Source organism: Hevea brasiliensis, chromosome 8 (assembly GCF_030052815.1).
Source record: "Hevea brasiliensis isolate MT/VB/25A 57/8 chromosome 8, ASM3005281v1, whole genome shotgun sequence".
NCBI lineage: Eukaryota > Viridiplantae > Streptophyta > Magnoliopsida > Malpighiales > Euphorbiaceae > Hevea > Hevea brasiliensis.
The window spans coordinates 3,786,142-3,805,604 of record NC_079500.1 but is presented as its reverse complement, the minus strand read 5'-3'; the positions used below and the strand labels follow the sequence as shown (position 1 = coordinate 3,805,604).

At 35.1% G+C, this 19,463-nt stretch overlaps 1 non-coding gene across 1 annotated transcript; it reads left to right on the top strand.

Moving 5' to 3' along the window:
* Nucleotides 1-1,433: 1,433 nt before the first annotated feature.
* On the top strand, nucleotides 1,434-1,541 carry LOC131182694 (small nucleolar RNA R71). Its single transcript, XR_009150955.1, has one exon. It is a non-coding gene; the product is annotated as a small nucleolar RNA R71 (small nucleolar RNA).
* The last annotated feature ends 17,922 nt before the right edge of the window (nucleotides 1,542-19,463 follow it).

Here is a 19,463-nt window from a genome sequence, read left to right as displayed (position 1 = left end):
GTCAAGAGGTATATAGAATTTCCCAACCTTCAGAGGCACATTCTCTAAAATCCCTTTAGGATACTTAATTGATCCATCAGCTAACTGAAGAGAAATGTGGGTTGGCTTAAGATCTCCCATGTTGAGCTTCTCATAGATGGAGAGGGGCATAAGGCTTACACTAGCCCCTAAATCACATAAAGCTTTTATAGAACATGATTCCCCAATGTGGCATGGAATTGAAAAACTCCCTGGATCCTTGAGCTTTGGAGGAAGTTTCCTTTGGAGGATAGCACTGCATTCCTCAGTTAAGGCTACAGTCTCATAATCTTCAAGTCTTCTTTTGTTTGAGAGAATTTCTTTCAAAAACTTAGCATAAGAAGGCATCTGGGAAAGAGCATCAATAAAAGGCACATATATATATATAGCTTCTTTAAAACCTCTAAGAACTTCCCAAATTGCTTATCAATCTTGGCTTTTGAAATCTCTGTGGAAAGGGAAGTTGTGGCTTATAAGGCTCTGGAGGTATATATTTCTCTTCTTTCTCTCCAACCTCCTCTTTACCTTTTCTTGCACTCCCTTTTTCACTCTTTTGTTTTTCATCTCTCTCAACATCTTTCTCAATTACACTCTTCTCAACTTTTTAACTATTCTCAGAATGCACTATTTTACAACTACTTATTGTGATGGCATGACATTGCTCCCTTGGATTTTCTGTTTGACTAGGAAGTTTCCCCATAGATTTGGTACTTGATGAGCATGCTTGTTGTGCAATCTGATTTTCCAAAGATCCTATTGTGTGTTTGCATCTGTTCCACCTTGCTTTCATCTCTCTCATCTCTTCATCACGCTTAGTTTGATTAGCAAGAATTTGTTGTAATAAAGCCTCTGTGGTGGAACTTTGTTCTTGCTGTTTTGGTAGAGGTGCAGAATTTGCATTCTTTTGCTGAAAACTAGGTGGTGGTTGCCAAGGTTGTTGGTATTGATGCCTTTGTTGTTGTGGTGGAAAGTTCTGAGTTAAAGCTTGAGTTTGCTGATTCCCCCATGAAAAATTTGGATGATTCCTCCAAGCATATGAAGGATAATCTACTCCATAGCTCATTGTTCCTTCTGCATAAGTAACTTGTTGAGAATTCCCAGAGCATGATGATGAACTGACTAGCATACTTAAATCCTCCATTTTCTTAGCAAGGACATTAGTGAGTGCATCAAATTTGGCATTGATCATGTTGAATGGATCAAGCTCATACATTCCAGCAGCTTGCCTCTTTTGAGTTGGAGCTGGTCCTCTTGGACTACTCCAAAGATGAGTATTCTTTGCTATTTTCTCTAACAACTCATAAGCTTCATCTTCATGCTTAATGATGAATTCCCCTCCAATTTGAGCATCAATGATTCCTCTGATAGCAGGAGTGACATTTGTGTAAAAATTCTGGTTTATCATCCATTTAGGAATGGCATGATGTGGACATTGTCTCTCCAACTCCTTCCATCTCATCCATGACTCATAAAGAGTCTCATCTTCTCTTGGTCTAAAAGCAATCATTTGATTCCTCAACTCTTGAGTTTTTCCAGGTGGAAAGTATTGGGCAAGAAATGCATCAGTGAGCTGCTCCCAATTTGTAATTGAGTTGTGAGGTAAAGAATCAAGCCAATCCAATGCTCTATCTTTCAAAGAGAATGGAAACAATTTTAGCCTTGCTGCATCATCAGACACTCTTAGTTGCTTTTGCATGTCACAGATCATAACAAACTTCTTAAGATGAGTATGAGGATTTTACGAAGGATGACCTCCAAATTGAGAATTCTGAATCATTTGTAGTACTCCAAAATCCATCTTATAACTGTTTGCATCAATTCTTGGTCTTGCTATACTCTCTCTTAAGTCATCAAAATGAGGAAATGCATGATCCATCATACTTCCCTTAGGAACATTAGCATTTACAACTTCTTCACCATGAGCTGCATTTTCATTGTTTCGATTATTTCCAGCATTACCACCACCAATTCCAACTCTTTCTTCAGCCATTTCTTGTTGATTTAATTGCTCTCAATGCTTCTTTTCTTCTTCTAGTTTCTTTCTTGTTGGCTCTACAAAACTTCTCAATTTCAGTATTAAATAATATGAATGTATCACTTGTGCTTCTAGCTCTTCTCATAAAAGATTAAGAGTACCTAAAAAAAAAAAACAAACACAAAATGAAAAGATAACAAAGATAAAACTATAAACAACTAAAATAATCAAGAATTCAATCTTAAACAAACAACTCCCCGGCAACGGCGCCAAAAACTTGATGTGTCCCAACCGCAAGTGCACGGGTCGTTCAAGTAGTATAGAAAAAGATATCGTTCCCACGAGGAGTTGTGTTAATGATTGAATTTTTTATGTAAAATAAAATATGTTAAAATTGTATTTTAATCAAATTAATAAAAGAAATTTAGGAAATTGAAGCATAAGGTATGAAAATGCAAAACTAAATTCAAATAATGACTAATTTAATAATTCGCAAAATAAAGAAATTGATAATAATGAAAATTAATAAAATAAGATTAAACTAAACACTCAAAAGAAAAATTCCAAGCAATAATTGATGAAAGACGATTCTGGAGTTAAGGGTTCATATTTAAGTCATTTTGGGATTTTCCCTAGCTAGCCCAATCCATGAAATTTATGGGTTTAAAGGAGATTATTCTAAAATCCTTTGAAAACTCTTTCGAGTGAGACAAAGAGTGCCTTAATTAACTTAATCCTACTTTCGTGGAGTTAAAATTAACCAATACCCATTAGGTTCTTTAATCAATCTATTAAAACCCTCTTAACCCTTAGTCTATTTCTAGATCTAAGTTAATTGAGTCCAATTTCTTGATTAACTATCACTTGGTTTTCTCCTTTCGGTGCTTCAACCAAGGATTAAGAACATAACTTAATGGGGCCCTTCATTAAGCATGTGAATAAGCACACAAGAAATGGATTAAACCTCATAAATTCATTAAATTGGGACTAACCCAGTTCAAATCCACAAAAATAACTAAATATTACATCCCTTACTCCAGAATCAAAGTTAAACTACTCACTATCCATAATGCTTACAAGATATATTGAGTTTAAATGGAAATAAAGCTTTAATCTAAGCTAAGGAATAAGAAATTGAACACTAGAAATATAGAAAAATGTAAGGGAAGAAAGAAATGCAAATCTTGGTTGAAAATGGTGTGGAAGGTGAAAGTGACTCTTTAAATTGCCTCTCCTCTCCTTTCCTTTTCTCGCTCCTTGTCCCCTCTAAAATGGGAAAATGGGACTATTTATAGCAATTTCGACATGGAGCCCTAAAATGGTATGTTCTAGGAGGAATTTTACGAGAGAATCTTCTGCGACTCATTAATGAAACCTTTATGGGATGCATAAGTGGGTGCATAAGTTATGCGATCCCTTATCTGATTTCAGCTTACAGTTCACTTATGCGAATCGCATGACTTGGTGCATAGGTTATGCACAATTCGTGAGTGCATAAGGGAGGCGTGAATGTGCATAAGCTATGCAGTCTCCTTATGCACATTTCGGCAGTATTGGAAACGATGATTTTTCTCCTTATGCAGATCTGCATAGCTTATGCGGCAAGTTATGCACAATTTGGTCAATGCATATTTCAGCTTGAAAACTTGTTTTTGATATCTTTGGCTGTAGAAGTCACTCCTCAATGGCAAAATTTCTCTTCAGTCCTTCAAAAACACCATTTTTCCTACAAAACAAAGTAAAAATTACAAATTAATCCAAAATTGACAATTATGAAAAACTAACTAAATAACTAATGAAATTAGCTAAAAGTGACTAATAATCAAATAAAATGGCTATGAAATTAAACCTAAATGATTATGCAAAATGTATGCATCAAATACCCCTAAACTCAAGCTTTTGCTTGTCCTCAAGCAAACTTTAAAATGTAATGCAAAATTTTTAGGGGTGCCTTATCCAAAGAGCTATGAAAATTACTTATCAAAGTAACTAAACACACCTTTAGCCATACCAACAATCCATATACCCATCCTTCAAAATGCAAAGAATCTAATGCTTATCCAAGCTTTCACCGCTTAGCCATCAAGTCAATTATCATTCAAAATCCCCAAACCAACCAATCAAAAGAGAGAGAGTCATGCTCAAAAGGAATTCTAGAACAATCAATAGTCAAAGTGTCTCTATATAGAATGATGGAATTAAATGAACGAATGGATAATTTTCCAATCCCATAGGCAAATTCCCTACTCCTATCTCCACTAATGTAGCAAATACTATCAAGAGATCAAAGGTCTTTTTAGGGATGTAATGGGGCCATGGGGTTCAAAAATGAGGCTAAGAAGAAAAATGGGTAAAAAGGATTCAAAGCATGAGAATATTTTCAATCTTGACAACATAAGGTACATTTCTTATTTTATTATACTTTTTTTTTCTTTTTCTCTCTTTTTTTTATATATATATATATATGGAGGAGAGAAATACATAATGAGAATTGTCAAGTGCTAGCATAGTTTACAAAACACATAAAAATGGAGGGACATTTTGATACTTTAAACTTGTATCTTGCATTTTCTTTTTTATGATTGTCCCTAAAATTGCCACCCCCAAACTCATTCCTTTTAATACTTTGGGTGGATTTCTTTCAATTTGAATGACAATAGTGAAAAGCACATATACTAGCACTTTTACAAGATGACAAGCATTTCTTCTCCCTTTTATTGTGTATGTATATATATATATATATATATATATATATATATATATATATATATATATATATTTTAATATCAGAGTATAAAGTGTACCTAATATTCAATTATCCTCATGAAAAGGGTTGGAGTGTTTGGTTCATTGGCTAGGTAGCAATAAGGGTTTCAAGAAAAATTAGGAATAAAAAGGTTCAAAGGGGTTTGCAAGGGTTAATTTTAATTAGGAAAAAGGCCAAAGGTTTAAAATGAGAAGGTTTAAATCAAAGAATGCCTAATCATCTCTCTTTTCAAGTATAAGCTGGTATTTCGCCTTGAAATGTTTAGAAAATTTGTTCTAGGATTGGTGAGACATCATTTGACTGCCTTATATCCAATAACTCCCTCTAAACACTTCCATCTCCAAATGACTAGTTGGGTGGCTTTTTGGCTAAGAAGATATAGGCAAGAGATAGACACTTCAAAACCTTGCACCTCTTAGGAAACTTTCAATCCACAAACCCAACTAAAGGGTGAGTCAAATCACTCTCATAGGCAACTTTTCAAAACTCAAGGGATTTGGCAAAAGAATTTAATGCATGATGTATGATTCCTAAAAATGAGTAATGCATTAACTAAATGGAGGAAGTCTATTTGTATGCAATGTATACAATTTCTAAGTGATGTATAATGTGTGTGTAAATGTGTTATGTATATGTATGTGTGGATGTATATGTAAAATATTTACAATATATGTAAATGAAATGGGATGAGATGTTCCTATACTCAAAATGTGAAAAATGAAGCAAAAATCAAAATGTGCACCCCCAAACTCAAAATTAGACATTGTCCTCAATGTCTCAAGTAGTGTATTATAAAAAATCAAAGCAAAGGGAATAACCAGGATTAATGAAATTTAAGAGTAAAAAGAAAGAGTTACCTGGTATAGAGCATATGAGAATTCAAGATATAATGGGGATGCATAAGAAGCTGCACAGGTTATGCAGAATAAAGTGCTGTCCAGAACAGGTGCATAAGTAGGGTGCATAAGCTGTGTGGTTCTGCATAAGTGGCAATAAGGACTGCACAGGCTATGCAAAATATTTGCATAAGAGGATTCACAGCCTGTGCAGTATATTCAAAAGGAAAATGGGTGCCGAAAACAAATTTTGATTTGAATAGGACATGTGTAAAACTGCAGAAGGGGAGAATGAGTGTGCATAACTTATGCACTCTCTTATACAGGTTTTGGTGGAAGATAAAGAGTGTGAAAAACTAATTATGCAAGAGTGCATAGCTTATGCGCTGACTTATGCAAGTTTCGGCTAAAAATGGAAGTGTAGGAATTGTGGTCATGCAAGAGTGCATAAGCCGTGCACTCTCCTTATGCAAGTCTCGGCATGTTTTGGTTTTTTTTTTTTTTTTTTTTTTTTTTTGAGAGTGAGGTCATGCGAAAGTGCATAAGTTATGCACTCTCCTTATGCAAGTCTCAGTAAGTTTTGGTTTTCAGAATTTGTGGTTATGCGGAAGTGCATAAGTTATGCACTCTCCTTATGCAAGTCTCGGCAGGTTTTAACTTTTGGAGAGTGTGGTTATGCGGAAGTGCATAAGTTATGCACTCTGCTTATGCACCTCTCGGCAGGTTTTGGAATTCATAATTTATGGTTATGCGGAAGTGCATAAGTTATGCACCCTGCTTATGCACTTTTCGGTGGGTTTTGATTTGCAGGGTTTGTGGTTATGCAGAAGTGCATAAGTCATGTGTTAGTAGTATGCCCTAGAGCATATCATTTAGTATGTATCTTGTATATATTTTAATAATAAAAGGCATTTTCACTTTTCCGTTTACATAATATATTTATGTGTAATAGAAAAGGTCCATTGATATTTTGTTAGAAATATTATTCTTAAGTTGTTAAGAATATGAGTGACAATATTTCTAGCACAAAGTATCATAAATAGGTTCACAATCGAGGATACTTCATAATAAGGACATGACTTATCCAGAAAGATTGTATTCATGTTTGTTCCCAAGTTATTTATATGAGATATAAATAAGATGGAATGGTGAGTCTCATGCCATATAACAAACATGATAGGCACTTATAAATGATAAGTAGGCCGAACCAGTGACACTTATGACAAGCACATGGAGTTTACTCTTGTCAATGTTTTGTCATAAATCATATCAGTGCATATAATCTTTAGACCTGAGATAGCACAGTTATCTTGTATATAGGTAGTTTGAGTTTGATACTGCTTTCATACTTGTACTATGTATGGGTATATGGGCATGTGTTGGCTCCTGCTAGTTATATATGGAGGTAGGTGTTGATCAAGATGGAATCTGTTCCTCTAAGTAAATGGAGATAAAATCCTATGTTCATTTAATTGTTCTTGATGTTTCAAGTTCCTGGCCAGGACAGATAGATTTATTCAGAAAAGAGTTTCTGATGAGAAAAATCTTTTAATCAAGAACTGGAATTAAAAGAGAACATAATATTCATAGCAAATGGAGTTTGACATAAACCATGACTCCAGCTTGAGTTGGGATTTTGTAACAGAGAGATTCTAGTGCATGGTAACATATGATTATAGGTTCATTTAAGGTAAATCTTATTACTAATTGGGTGGCCATGGCATGTTATGCTAAGTGTTAACCATGGTCTATGAGGTTCATAAAATGATTTAGAGAAATCATTTATGGTAAGAAAGAGTTCTGATGATATTAAGAGTTGATATCATGTCTCATTGCCAATTAGTGATGAGCCTAGTAAGTCACACACATACACAAGTTATCACCTATTTAAATATGATTTAATTAATTAATTAAAGAGTTTAATTGATTAATTAAATAGGTTTGGTTTGCAATTAGATTGCAAAGTCCCTAGCATGACTTGAAACCAAATCTAGATTATTGGATGTGTAGTATAAATTAAATTTATATTTAAAGTGTTTAAATATGAATTTAATTGATGAGAAATTAATTAATAGAGATTAATTAATCAATTTATATTTGATATAAATTAATTAGAAGAAGAAAATAATTATTTTGGGTTAAGAACTCAAAATTAAGACACGAGGCATTTTGGTCATTTCACGATTGTGACACGTGGCACCATGAGATGGTGACACATGGGATTACACATAAGCTTGCCAAATGTTTTTAATCATGTAAGATGATTAAAATCAAGATTAAATATAGGTTTGACACTTGGCACAATGTGATTGGGTCACTTAAACCTAGAGCTAATCAAAAGGTGACATGTGGCTAGGGTTTAATGTGTTAACCTAGCTATTTAAGTGTGGTTATGAAAAGAAAACATAACCAGCAGCCTCTCCTCTCATTTGTCACGCCACTTTGAGCCTCTCCAGCTATTTCTCTTCATCTCTCATCAATTCAAAGAGATTAGCCATCAATCTCTTGAATTAAGAACACTAGAAATTGTTTCTAGTGTCCTGTTTACATCTCTAATCTCTTAAAAGGCAGAACTTGAATTTCTAATTAATAGAAAAGGCTTTAGAAGCTGTTCAAGGGCTGCCATAGGTGTTCTTGGTGTGGACAAGCTAGAGGACAACATCCGGTGTCACGAAGATGAATCTCAAAGCGCAGACACTGCTGCAGCACATCAAGAGGTTAGTGTAATCGTTCTTGATTTAATCTAGGGTTCTAAAATTAATCTGATTAATTTTAAAATCTTAAATGGCAAATACAGATCCAAAAACATATTAAAAGAGTTTTAATATGTTGTTTATCATTGAAATCAAATAGATAAAAATAAATCTTGCATGGTGCATGTGACCCTAGGTGAAAATTTTTGAATTCAATGGTATAATCTTGTGTTTTTCACGCCCGTTCCTTCAATTGGTATCAGAGCCACTATATTTGCCATTTAGATTGTTGATTATATAATTTAATTGTGTGTTTGATCATGAGATCAAGAGATTCATTGCTGGTTGGATCATGAGATGTGGCGTCACACATGGTGAAGCCACCATTGGTGGCGGCAACAATGGTTCCATGGGTGATTCAAGGTTTGGCTTTTAATTCTGCAATTGTTGTATGATCTAAGGCCTATTCTTTGACTAATTAAAGTGTTTAATTAGTTGTTTTAATCACACAATTAAATTATGATTCAAATCAGAATTTTAAAAAAATGTTTGAATGTGATTCAAATCTGAATTTTAAAAGTTGTTTGAATGTGATTCAAATCTGAATTTTTAAAGTTGTTTGAATCATATTTAAATCTGATTTTTTAAAATTGATTCAATAAAATTCAGATCTGATTTTTTAAAAAATATTTGAATGTGATTCAAATCTGATTTTTAAAAAATGTTTGAATGTGATTCAAATCTGAATTTTTGAAGTTGTTTGAATGTGATTCAAATCTGAATTTTTAAATTTGTTTGAATGAGATTCAAATCTGAATTTTTAAATTTATTTGAATCATATTCAAATCTGGATTTTTAAGTTGAATATTAGATATTCAATTTAATTTAAGAATGTATGTTTTATTTAATTGTTAAATAGTGATATGCATGATGGATGATCATGGACTATAAAAGACCAATGTGATTGGATTTATTTCTTTTATGTTTCTTTGGGATTGTAAAATAATTAATTTATTTTAATTTATTTTGGGCATGTATTATTAAGTTTGTAATATTTTTGGGTTGTAATTTCATTTATTTAAGTTCTTGTAAATTCGCCTTGGTATGCCAAGGATTACTATGTAATATTGGATTGCAAGAAGTTCAAGGAGGTCAAGAGTATTGGTGGGACCAGTGGGAGGAATTCAAGATCAAGTGTTGATTATGTACTCCTTCAGCAACTCTTGTAAAATGAATGAATGAAATGCACCTAGGAATGCCCTGATTCAATTCTTGGTGGCTCAGAATTGAATCCCTTAGAAAGTCCATGATCATACCATATTTCTCGCTTATCCATGAATGCATGAGATGTATGGGAATGTATGCAATTATATGATATATGCATGCTAAATGGATAATGTGCAAAGTGAGACCTTAATAGTAATTAGGATGGCTATAAAATCTTCCAAACAAATGATTAAGTTGGAAATGGTATAATTAAAGTAATTATAACTTAAGCCCTCCATTGGGGCAATTATTTTAAGAAATTTTAAATAGTTGCATAAGATGCAATTTATTTAAGAGATTTTCTTAAGAATAATTGTTAAGCATGAGATGTTGTAAATATGTAAATGGTTTGGTGGCCAATATTGGATGTACCTGAGGACATTAAAATTATTTGCATAATTACTGGCTCAATGGGATCAACTTAACTAATGCAAGATAAGTCAATAATGGATGTACCTGAGATTTTGAGCATTAGGGGCTAGGTAAAGGATTGAACCTCACATGAGATGTGATGGGCAAGGAGTTGCTCACTTATAGTTTATTGTAATTCCAATAATTGATGTACCTGAGGATGATCAATAGAATTATAAGAATTCAATCACCCACTAGAAATCCATCCAACTAGGATTTCCGTTTTCTACTTTGGAAGTGTAGGATTCGCTAAGTTAGTGGGAGGACCAATTTGATTAAAAGACCATAATCATATTTGGTTAATTACATGATACATTTACTAATTAATTTGGTTATTTCTGCAATTAATTTTCTGATAATAATGAGCACAGAACAACCACCACCATCCAATATCCTTGCAAGCATACTTGATCGCAATAGGTTGACAGGACCTAATCATGCGATTGGCTAAGAAATTTGAAACTTGTCTTGAAACTTGAACATATAGGATATGTTCTAGATTCAAATGTTCCTGGTCCCTTACCTCCAGAGGCCACTTAAGAGGACCATGAAACTTTGGACAAGTGGAAGGAGCATGATATGAGAGCTAAGTGTTACATGTTTGCTTCCATGAGTAATGAGTTTCTGACGACATGAAAACTTGCAGAGTGCAAGTGAGATCCTCCTTCACCTACAAGAGTTGTATGGTGAGCACAGCAGGAATGCTAGGTATGAGATATCTAGACAGCTATTCCGTATGAGGATATCTGAGGGACAGAATGTTGGGGATCATGTCCACAAGATGATTCGGCTGATTGAGCAGTTGGAACATCTTGACTTCAACATGGATTTCCAACTACAAACGGATTTGATCCTTCAGTCCCTTCTTGAGTCTTTTGGGAATTTTGTGACAAATTTCCATATGACTAAACAGGAATGCACCTTAGCTGAATTACTCAACATGCTGGTTATTGCCCAAAAGAATATGCCAGGCAATAAAGGAAAAGAGGTAGCTTTGGTTGCATCTTCTTCTGCTGGAAAGTCCAACAAGAAGAAGGGCAATAAGAAAAAGAAACCTCAGATTCCTGGTCTTTCCAAGAAAATAGCTAAGCAGAAAAGGAAGACTAAAGCTGATAAAGGCAAAGGAAAGTGTTTCCACTGCCAGCAGGAAAGTGTTTCCATTGCTAACAGGAAAGTGTTTCCATTGCCAGTAAGAAAGTGTTTCCACTGGCCAGAGTATAGCAATCTAAATGAATGCAATGCCATGGTGAAAACCAACTCAAGTTCAAAATATATTTGGCACTTAAGGTTATGTCATGTTGCAGAAGATAGGATTGCAAAATTGGAGAAAATGGGGATTCTATCCTCATTGGGCTCTGAGCCTACTCCAACTTGTGAATCTTGCCTTCAAGGCAAAATGACTAGATCACCCTTTGTTGGACAAGGGCTAAGAGCTGAAAATATTTTGGAGCTAATACATAGTGATGTATGTGGTCCATTTAAAGAAATGGCTAGAGGGGGCTTTCATTATTTTATTACCTTTACTGATGATAAATCAAGATTTGGGTATTTGTATTTGATGAAATACAAACATGAATCCTTTGAAAAGTTCAAAGAATTTAAATCTGAAGTAGAAAATCAAACAGGAAAGAGTATTAAAGCTCTTGATCGGATCGTGGAGGTGAATATTTGAGTCTTGAATTTGATGAATACTTGAGAGAGCATGGCATTGTTTCTCGGTGACTCCTCCAGAACGCATACGGTGAATGGTGTATCTGAAAGGAGAAATCGTACCCTATTGGATATGGTACGTAGTATGATGAGCTATACTGATATGCCAATCTTCTTTTGGGGATTTGCATTAGAATCAGCTTTATATATTCTGAATAGGATTCCATCAAAATCAGTTTCTTCCACACCTTATGAGATATGGCATGGAAGAAAACTAAGTCTTAAGCATGTTAAGATTTGGGGTTGTCCAGCTTATATCAAAAAGCTGAACACTGATAAATTGGATACCAGATCAGAAAGAGGTCGATTTGTTGGATATCCAAAAGATAGTTTTGGATATTATTTTTATTTGCCTACTTCACAACAGGTTATGTTAAGTAGAGATGCCACATTTCTTGAACAACAGTTTGTTCAAGAAGGAGGCAAAGGAAGGCAAATAGAGTTAGAATTGGAGAATTACGACCAACCAGCGGTCGGATGGATATAGATCCATCTAGTCAACCAATACCCATTGATGAAACATCTACTTTGTTCCTCGTAGAACAACTGGGGTATCTCACCCACCGGTGAGATATGGTTTTCTTCATGAAGAAGAACAAGAGTTGTCTACTCATGAAGAAGTAGATCATGGAGATGATCCACTTACCTATGAAGAAGCTATATCGGATATAGACTCTTCAAAATGGATTGATGCTATGAAATCGAGATTGATTCCATGTATAAGAATCGAGTTTGGGATCTTGTTGACCCACGAAGGTATTGTACCTATAGGAAACAAATGGGTTTTCAAGAAGAAAATTGGTTACGATGGAAAGGTAGAGACCTATAAGGCAAGGCTAGTAGCGAAGGGTTTTGCCAAAGGCAAGGAATAGACTATGAGGAGACTTTCTACTTTGTTGCCATGCTTAAATCAATTAAGATTTTATTAGCAATAGTGCATACTATGATTATGAGATTTGGCGGATGGATGTCAAGCGACTTTTCTCAATGGATACATTGAAGAAAACATTTTCATGGAACAACCTAGGGGATTTGAATCCCAAGATGGTTCCAAGGTATGCAAGCTAAAGCGATCCATTTATGGGTTGAAACAAGCTTCGAGGAGTTGGAAAATCCGTTTTGATGAAGCCATTAAATCTTTTGGTTTTATAAAAAATGAGGATGAGCCATGTGTATATAAGAAGGTTAGTGACAGTGCTATCACTTTCCTTGTCTTATATGTGGATGACATACTATTGATAGGTAATGATACAGGTATGTTGACGACTATAAAGGTATGGTTGTCAAATACATTCTCCATGAAAGACTTAGGGGAGGCAACCTATATTCTTGGGATTCGCATCTATAGAGATAGAGCGAAAAGAATAATTGGTTTATCCCAAAGTCTATACTTGGAAAAGGTGTTAAAGAGGTTTAACATGCTTGATTCCAAGAGAGGATTGTTACCAGTGAGACATGGTATCCATCTTTCTAAAGAGATGTCTCCAAAGACACCTGAAGAAAGAGATAAGATGGCCAGGATTCCATATGCTTCGGCTATTGGAAGTTTAAAGTATGCAATGTTGTGTACTAGGCCGAATATCGCATATCTTTATTAGTTTGACTAGCGGTATCAATCCAATCCAGTTTGGAACATCTGGATAGTGTCAAGAATATCCTTAAGTACTTGAGAAGAACTAAGGATTTATTCTTGATTTATGGAGTGGAGACTTGCAATTGGATGGTTATCTGATTCGATTTCCAATCGGATATCGATGATAGAAAGTCTACCTCTGGATATGTGTTCATTTGTAATGGAGGTGCGATCGGTTGGAAGAGTTCCAAGCGAGCACGCATTGCAGATTCCACTCACGAAATTTGAGTATATTCTTTGCATCGAGATCTTGCAAAAGAAGTCGTTTGGATGAAGAAGTTTGTGAGAACTTACAGTAGTTCCTTCCATTGAGTCGTGATTTCATTACCTTTGTGACAACAATGGAGCGATCATCTGAGCTAAGGAACCAAGGTCTCACCCAAAATCCAAACACATAGAAAGGCACTACCACATTATCAGAGATATAGTTGGGCAAGGCGATATAGCCATGCAGAAAAATAACATCAGCTGAAAAATTCAGCTGATCCATTCACTAAGCCTTTGTCACAAGCTCAGTTAGACTGACATCTTGAGAAGATGGGTCTAAGGTATTGTAATGAATGGCTCTAGTGCTAGTGGGAGATTGTTAGTAGTATGCCCTAGAGCATATCATTTAGTATGTATCTTGTATATATTTTAATAATAAAAGGCATTTCCACTTTTCCGTTTACATAATATATTTATGTGTAATAGAAAAGGTCCATTGATATTTTGTTAGAAATATTATTCTTAAGTTGTTAAGAATATGAGTGACAATATTTCTAGCACAAAGTATCATAAATAGGTTCACAATCGAGGATACTTCATAATAAGGACATGACTTATCCAGAAAGATTGTATTCATGTTTGTTCCCAAGTTATTTATATGAGATATAAATAAGATGGAATGGTGAGTCTCATGCCATATAACAAACATGATAGGCACTTATAAATGATAAGTAGGCCGAACCAGTGACACTTATGACAAGCACATGGAGTTTACTCTTGTCAATGTTTTGTCATAAATCATATCAGTGCATATAATCTTTAGACCTGAGATAGCACTGATTATCTTGTATATAGGTAGTTTGAGTTTGATCTCGCTTTCATACTTGTACTATGTATGGGTATATGGGCATGTGTTGGCTCTGCTAGTTATATATGGAGGTAGGTGTTGATCAAGATGGAATCTGTTCCTCTAAGTAAATGGAGATAAAATCCTATGTTCATTTAATTGTTCTTGATGTTTCAAGTTCTGGCAGACAGATAGATTTATTGAGAAAAGAGTTTACGATGAGAAAAATCTTTTAATCAAGAACTGGAATTAAAAGAGAACATAATATTCATAGCAAATGGAGTTTGACATAAACCATGACTCGGCTTGAGTTGGGATTTTATGCAGAGAGATTCTAGTGCATGGTAACATATGATTATAGGTTCATTTAAGGTAAATCTTATTACTAATTGGGTGGCCATGGCATGCTATGCTAAGTGTTAACCATGGTCTATGAGGTTCATAAAATGATTTAGAGAAATCATTTATGGTAAGAAAGAGTTCTGATGATATTAAGAGTTGATATCATGTCTCATTGCCAATTAGTGATGAGCCTAGTAAGTCACACACATACACAAGTTATCACCTATTTAAATATGATTTAATTAATTAATTAAAGAGTTTAATTGATTAATTAAATAGGTTTGGTTTGCAATTAGATTGCAAAGTCCCTAGCATGACTTGAAACCAAATCTAGATTATTGGATGTGTAGTATAAATTAAATTTATATTTAAAGTGTTTAAATATGAATTTAATTGATGAAAATTAATTAATAGAGATTAATTAATCAATTTATATTTGATATAAATTAATTAGAAGAAGAAAATAATTATTGTGGGGTAAGAACTCAAAATTAAGCCACCGGGGCCTTTTGGTCAGTTCATTGTGTGACACGTGGCACCATGAGATGGTGACACATGGGATTACACATAAGCTTGCCAAATGTTTTTAATCATGTAAGATGATTAAAATCAAGATTAAATATAGGTTTGACACTTGGCACAATGTGATTGGGTCACTTAAACCTAGAGCTAATCAAAAGGTGACATGTGGCTAGGGTTTAATGTGTTAACCTAGCTATTTAAGTGTGGTTATGAAAAGAAAACATAACCAGCAGCCTCTCCTCTCATTTGTCACGCCACTTTGAGCCTCTCCAGCTATTTCTCTTCATCTCTCATCAATTCAAAGAGATTAGCCATCAATCTCTTGAATTAAGAACACTAGAAATTGTTTCTAGTGTCCTGTTTATCTCTAATCTCTTAAAAGCAGAACTTGAATTTCTAATTAATAGAAAAGGCTTTAGAAGCTGTTCAAGGGCTGCCATAGGTGTTCTTGGTGTGGACAAGCTAGAGGACAACATCTGGTGTCACGAAGATGAATCTCAAAGGCGCAGACACTGACACATCAAGAGGTTAGTGTAATCGTTCTTGATTTAATCTAGGGTTCTAAAATTAATCTGATTAATTTTAAAATCTTAAATGGCAAATACAGATCCAAAAACATATTAAAAGAGTTTTAATATGTTGTTTATCATTGAAATCAAATAGATAAAAATAAATCTTGCATGGTGCATGTGACCCTAGGTAAAAATTTTTGAATTCAATGGTATAATCTTGTGTTTTTCACGCTTCCGTTCCTTCATCATGCACCCTCCTTATGCAGGTCTCGGCAAGTTTTGGTGTTTGGAAAATGTGGTCATGCAGTTGTGCATAAGCTATGCACTCTGCTTATGCACCTCTCGGCAAGTTTTGAGATTTTGGGTTGGTGGTCATGCAGTTGTGCATAAGCTATGCACTCTGCTTATGCACTCCTCGGTGGGTTTTGGAATTTTGGGTTTGTGGTTATGCAGAAGTGCATAAGTCATGCACTCTGCTTATGCAAGTCTCGACAGAGAGAGAAAATCAGAGTTTGTGGTCATGCGGAAGTGCATAAGTTATGCACTCTGCTTATGCACCCCTCGGCAGGTTTTGATTTTTGGAGTTTCTGGTTATGCAGAAGTGCATAAGTCATGCACCCTCCTTATGCAGACTTCGACAGAGAGAGAAAATGAAGAATTTGAAGTTATGCAAATGTGCATAAGTCATGCACTCTGCTTATGCAGGTTTCGAAAAATATGAAATTTGACAAAATTAGGCTATGCAGAGTTGCATAAGCTATGCACTCTTCTCATGCACTTTGCAATATGAATGAAAATGGCAAGAATTGTGGTTATGCAAGATTGCATAAGCTATGCAGTTGCTTATGCACAATTCAACAAGATTAAGATTGCAATGGAACATGATTTGTAAGTGTGAAAAATACCCTAGAATGAAGAAATATAATTCCATGAAGCATAAACGATGAGAAATTTTCACCAAAAACACATCAATATATACAAAGTTCATAAAAAATGCATCACACAAGCTTGTAGAAGATGGATCCTGCATAAAAGGCATTTGTGACCCATGCCATTTTAACTCAAATTCTGCAAATCAACATTTAGCACATTAAAACTCAATAAAATCTGCATAAAGTTGTATCTATTCACAAATGATGAACTCCCCAAGTCATGCCAAGAAAAATGCAGCATTTCCACCTTAAATCCCACAACCCAAATAAGCTCATAAGCGCAAAATGGCTCACTTACCACCATATTAACATTAAAAGCACATTTACTTAAAAGTTACACACCCAACCTCACCAAGAACGTAAGCCATCTCTGCAGACACCCTCTTTGCTCTGAATGTCATTTTTGCTCTGCATAAACCAGGTAGCAACCCAAGGACATAATTCATCTGCTGCAGACCTTTCCTTGCTGCAGATTTCATTTTTCCTCTCTGCATAAACCAGGTAGCAGACCCTACACTGGTTATGCAGCAAAAATCAATCAATTTGTAGGAGATTTAAAGAACATAATTTCAGGTTAAGGGTCACTCCCCAGCAGTTCACCAACCTTCCTCCATTGAAATACATCTACAAGGGACAAAATTCAACAAATGTCAAAAATTGAATTTGGGGAGATTCAAGATAAAAACAAAAGTAATGAAAGTAAAAGTAAATCAGCAAAATAAAAATAAAAGGACTTGGGATGCCTCCCAAGAGGGCTAATTTATAGTCCTTAGCTGGACTTTTATCATTTTTCATGGTGGCTGGAATTGGAATTTATTGCCTCTGTTTCCAATAGGTGCTTCAATGAATCTATACTTCATTTTCTTTCCATCACATGAGAAGATCCTTGTTGCTTTGTCTAAAAATCCGACCATTTCTTTCTTGACAACCTTTGGTGTATCTTTTTCTTTGAGAGATGGTTGCTTGACCTCACTTTTCTCCACTTGCTCAAATTGAAAGATTGATGCCATATGACAAGGTGGATTACCCATTAAATGTTGTGCAAATGCAGCCTCTTTTGGATTTTCATCATTGATACTCCCTTCATGGATAAGACAACTTTCAAGAGAAGCCTTCAGATAGCTCTTTCTAAAGTGCTCTTTTACTAACTCATCAACTATATCAATTCTCAAACAAGAGTCTACATCTTCATGTTGCTTCTTCTTATCATTGCCAATATTGAAGACTAAATGATCCTCTTCGACTCTGAGAGTAAGCTTCTCACCTTTCACGTCAATCAAAGCACCAGCTGTAGCTAGGAAAGGCCTCCCCAAAATGATTGGGATATTAGAATCTTCTTCCATGTCCAAGATGATAAAGTCAAGAGGTATATAGAATTTCCCAACCTTCAGAGGCACATTCTCTAAAATCCCTTTAGGATACTTAATTGATCCATCAGCTAACTGAAGAGAAATGTGGGTTGGCTTAAGATCTCCCATGTTGAGCTTCTCATAGATGGAGAGGGGCATAAGGCTTACACTAGCCCCTAAATCACATAAAGCTTTTATAGAACATGATTCCCCAATGTGGCATGGAATTGAAAAACTCCCTGGATCCTTGAGCTTTGGAGGAAGTTTCCTTTGGAGGATAGCACTGCATTCCTCAGTTAAGGCTACAGTCTCATAATCTTCAAGTCTTCTTTTGTTTGAGAGAATTTCTTTCAAAAACTTAGCATAAGAAGGCATCTGGGAAAGAGCATCAATAAAAGGCACATATATATATATAGCTTCTTTAAAACCTCTAAGAACTTCCCAAATTGCTTATCAATCTTGGCTTTTTGAAATCTCTGTGGAAAGGGAAGCTGTGGCTTGTAAGGCTCTGGAGGTATATATTTCTCTTCTTTCTCTCCAACCTCCTCTTTACCTTTTCTTGCACTCCCTTTTTCACTCTTTTGTTTTTCATCTCTCTCAACATCTTTCTCATTTTCTCTCTTCTCAACTTTTTCACTCTTCTCAGTATGCACTATTTTACCACTCCTTAGTGTGATGGCATGACATTGCTCCCTTGGATTTTCTGTTTGACTAGGAAGTTTCCCCATAGATTTGGTACTTGATGAGCATGCTTGTTGTGCAATCTGATTTTCCAGCATCCTATTGTGTGTTTGCATCTGTTCCAGCCTTGCTTTCATCTCTCTCATCTCTTCATCACGCTTAGTTTGATTAGCAAGAATTTGTTGTAATAAAGCCTCTGTGGTGGAACTTTGTTCTTGCTGTTTTGGTAGAGGTGCAGAATTTGCATTCTTTTGCTGAAAACTAGGTGGTGGTTGCCAAGGTTGTTGGTATTGATGCCTTTGTTGTTGTGGTGGAAAGTTCTGAGTTAAAGCTTGAGTTTGCTGATTCCCCCATGAAAAATTTGGATGATTCCTCCAAGCATATGAAGGATAATCTACTCCATAGCTCATTGTTCCTTCTGCATAAGTAACTTGTTGAGAATTCCCAGAGCATGATGATGAACTGACTAGCATACTTAAATCCTCCATTTTCTTAGCAAGGACATTAGTGAGTGCATCAAATTTGGCATTGATCATGTTGAATGGATCAAGCTCATACATTCCAGCAGCTTGCCTCTTTTGAGTTGGAGCTGGTCCTCTTGGACTACTCCAAAGATGAGTATTCTTTGCTATTTTCTCTAACAACTCATAAGCTTCATCTTCATGCTTAATGATGAATTCCCCTCCAATTTGAGCATCAATGATTCCTCTGATAGCAGGAGTGACATTTGTGTAAAAATTCTGGTTTATCATCCATTTAGGA